Source organism: Cavia porcellus, unplaced genomic scaffold, assembly GCF_034190915.1.
Source record: "Cavia porcellus strain 051 isolate PalLab524CR breed Dunkin Hartley unplaced genomic scaffold, mCavPor4.1 scaffold_6, whole genome shotgun sequence".
NCBI lineage: Eukaryota > Metazoa > Chordata > Mammalia > Rodentia > Caviidae > Cavia > Cavia porcellus.
This window is the reverse complement of record NW_026947489.1, coordinates 91959532-91963838: the sequence shown is the minus strand read 5'-3', so window position 1 is coordinate 91963838 and position 4307 is coordinate 91959532.

The window sequence follows — 4307 nt, the reverse complement described above, 5'->3', positions numbered from 1 at the left end:
CTTCTAGTTTGTTCAGTTTCTTGTTATGTAAGTCACTGAGCTTCTTGTGGGGGAAATTATTTTCAAACTATTAATTACAGCTCTACCATGATAAAAAAATAAGATTTTGTGTGTGTGTGTTTTGTTTTGTTTTGTCTTGTTTGAGGCAAGGTCATGCTGTGCAGTTCAGGCTGGCTTTGAGCCCAGGCAAGCCTTGGATTCACAGAGATCCTCCTGTCTCAGCCTCCCAAGTGCTGGAATTACAGACATGTGCCCCAACACCTGGCCTCAATGGTCTTTTTTTCATTGGGTGCTGACAGTTAAACCCAGGGCCACCCAATGAAAGGCCCAAAGTCCACTGCCTACCCCGATCAACCACCTTGGTGTAAAATCATGAAATCGACTGCGTATTTATCTCTATGTATACTTATGCTTAACGGCACGGCACATTCAGCTTAAATCATCTGCCTTCCCTGGAAACTGTTCACCAGTGGGACGGTAACGACCAGTAATGTTCTGTGCTCTTTAATTCTGAGACCAAAGCGCCTAGCAGTTAATATTCCACTTGCTGCTAAACTGAACTGCTACAATCACAGTTTAACACAGTTCTAAAGCCAATATGTGCAATCAGGTACTGTGAGTGGCCTGCCTCCTCCCGTAGAGGGTGCTCTCGGCTTCTCTGGCTTGGGGAGTGCTGAAGACCCCGCTGCGGACTGCCCCGCGCATGCGTGCTCAGAGTCCTGCCCCTGCGGTCCGAGTCTGATGGATGGACCCCATCTTTTGTGCTGTATCTCTGAGTAGCCGGGCATGTTTCCTACACAGCCCCCCCAGACGGCCGGGCGTGGCTCCCCGTGCCTTTAATCCTTAGGAGGCTGAGGCAGGAGGTTGCAAAAGTCTGAGTGAAGGGTGCACACTTGAACAAAACTTTGTCTACAAATTTAAAAACATTAAATAAAAAAGGGCTGGGATTTAGCTCAGCGGCACAAGTGCCTGCCTGGCAGATGCAAAGTCGTAAGTTCGATTCCCGGTACAAAAAGCGGGGAGGAGGGCACCTTGGAATGTGGCTTTGTGCAAAGGCCCTGGGTTTCATCCCCAGCACCCTCCCCTCAAAAAAAAAAAAAAAAAAAGGTCACACTAGAGAGAATGAGCAGAAAAGAAACTGTTACTATTAGGAGTTCATTCTGTATGATTTTTTTTTTTCTTCAGACAAGGTCTAACTAAGTAGCCCAGGCTGGCCTCAAACTCACAATGATCCTCCTGCCTCAGCCTTCTGAGACCGGGATTACAGGTGTGCCTCACTACACCCACTTGGAAATTATGTTCTTGATATAGTCTCCAAATATAAAGCATTTTAGGGGCCAGGGATTTAGCTCAGCAGCAAAAGTGTCTGCCTGGCAAGTGTGAGGTCGTGAGTTTGATTCCCGGTACAAAACAAAACAAAACTAAACTAAAACATTTTAGAATTCTAGGGATTTTTTTGTTTTGTTTTGTTTTAGCTTTTTGAGTCAGGTTCTGATTACGAAACTCAGGCTGGCCTTGACCTCACTACGTGGCCTACACTGGCCTCAAGCTCATGGTGATCCTCCTGCCTTAGCCTCCTAAGGATTACAGGCATGCACCACTATGTTTGGCTTCTAAAGTTTTTAAATAGGAAGAGATATTAACAACTTTCTAGTCTAATCCTTATATATGACAATAAACTAAAGCCCTATAGCTTAAGTGACATACAAAAGGTCATATAATTTACTTCCAACAGAATAGTGGTTTTTTTGTTCAGAGTATTTTTTTTTTTTTTTTTTTTTTTTTTTTGTCTTTTTGAGACAAGGGTCTTGCTATGCAATTCAGACTGGCCTTGAGCTCACTTTGTAGCCCAGGCTAGTCTGGAACTCGAAACGATCCTCCTGCCTCAGCCTCCCAAGTGCTGGGATTACAGGTGTGAGCCACCACACCCGGCTTTTTTTTTTTTTTTTTTTTTTTTTGAGATAGGGTCTCACTATGAAGCCCAGGCTGGCCTTGAACTCATGGTGATTCTTCTGCCTCAGCCTCCTGAGTTCCTGAGTGCTGGGATTACAGGTGTGTATCATGAGCCCCGAGACTATTTTTTTTTTTTTCATTTTTATCAGTACCAGGGATCTAACTCACGACCACCTGCTTGCAAGGCAGGTGCTTATGCCACTGAGCTAAATCCCCAGCCCCGCCCCGAGACTATTAAACAGTCCAGGGTCTGTCTTTATTACCCAGGATGGACCTGAACTCCTGGTCTCAAGTGATCCTCCTGCCTCAGCCTCCTAAGTAGCTGGTACAACAGGCATATACCACCATGCTCAGGACTTTAATATGCAAGATTTCCATTTTAATTGTGGCATATACTTCAATTTTATTTGTTTTTAAAATATAACAACACAGTATTATTACAAAAAAAACCTCATCTTTCTCCTTGTCTATATTTAAGCTAGAAAAGAAAGTCAAACAATTATGACAAACTTTTCAAAGGAACAGATACCACAATATCCTAAATAGGTAGTTTCCAGAAATATATAATTTCCTTAACCTTAATTGGACAGTGAAATACTTTGGCAGATTTTTTTCCCCAGAAAAAAACATTTGAAAACAAAATAAAATTAAAAATTTTTCCACTCACTTTGGGGTGAGAGATTTTTTCTTAAATCAGCGTGGCCATGTTATGTGGATAATTTGTTTTTTCCTCCCTTTCCTGTGACGGGGACCAACCCGGGGCCGCGGGGCTCCACCCCGAGTCCCTAACCGGCCACGTGGAGGTGCAGATCCCGACAGCTGCGGGGGCCCTGGGGACGCGCTGGTGGTGCGGCCTCCGACCTCCAGTTTCCTCCCTCGGTGGGGGAGGAGCCGGCGTCCCCGTCCCCGTCGCACCAGGGCCGCTGGCCACGGCAGGGCAGGTCCGTCAGGCGCTGGGCGAAGTCGGCGGCCTGGGGGCCCTGGAGCGCGCGCTGCGGGAAAACCGCAAACAGGTCAGCCGGCGCCGTCCCCGGCCCGGGGAGGACCTGGGGCTCCCCCTCCGCTTCCCCACCCCAGGACACCTCCATCTCACCCCCTGGAAATGAGTTCGCTCCTGCAACCCCACCCTGCCGACACCGCTGCAAACCTCCCCGCTGCCAAGAAATGTGTTTTACCTGTAGTGGCCCGCAGACAGCCCGCCGCTCACCCAAACCGGACGGTGACCTTCGCTTTCCGCCCAGCGGGAGTCTCTGCACCCCATGCTCCTGACTGCCCTGGGCTGGTAGGTTTCCTTTCCACTGGAAAAATCCTGTTTTAAATTAGGTCCCCAAGGAAGAGGCCTGCATGTCTTCTTCTCTTCTGAAGAGTCCAAGAATTGTGCAGGAGAAATGCACAGGATTGCACGCCCCGCTTCACCTGGCTTCCGAATCAGCACCCCACTAACGGCCAGGAGCCAAAATCTGCCGGCGCCAACAGCCAGGGGGAGCTCGGCCCTGAGGGCCCATCCTTCCCGCCCCGGGCCCTAGAGCAGGTAGATGATGTAGGAGAGAACGACCAGGCCTATGATGGCGAAGAACATCAGGATAAAAACATCCAGCATGATGCGTGCCCAGACCCTGGGGGCCCTGGATCCGGGGAAGCAGGCGCCGGAGGAGAGGCCGCCGTGGCTACCGGGGTGGTTCCTCTTCCCCTACGCAGGCAGAGCGAGGATGCTGCTTCGCATCCTGCATCCGCGCCCCGCCCACAGCCCCGTCCACCAATCACGAAGCGGCGGTGGTAACCAGGGCGCTGCGGCTTTGGACCAGGCAGGACCAGGCCGCCTCGCCGCGGCGCGGAGATGCGCTCTGCATCTTGATGCCTGGCCTCTGCAGGTCCCCCTGTGCACAGGTTCTCCCGCCTGTTTTTCTCCTTCCCTTGTCCTCTCTTTGACTCTCTCTGGGAAACTATATCAGAAAATAATGGCTGGCAGCTGGGTGGGCCATTGGCAAAATGTGAAGGTCGTATCCGGGGTGACTGGGGCCATGGTCTCGCAGGTGGCATCGGTGTTTGCAGGGTGCTGCATTGTCTGCCAGGAGCCGTGCATGCAGGGGCCTCCCCTAATGCTTTGCAGCTTAGCTGGATCCAGCTCAGCACACTGACTCCCATCCGGTCCCAGGGCACCGAGCGTCTGGAGCACAGATCCAAGCGGTCTCTTTTGAGGGAAAACCAACTAATGTCTCTTCAAGACTCGGTGATGTCCTTCGCGGCTTGTGCCTTTTATACCTTTTGATTATTCCCTATTACATTTCCCTGGCACTTCTGAGGTCTGGCCTCACCCCCAAACAGCTGTTTCTTTTTTTTTTTTTTTTTTTTTT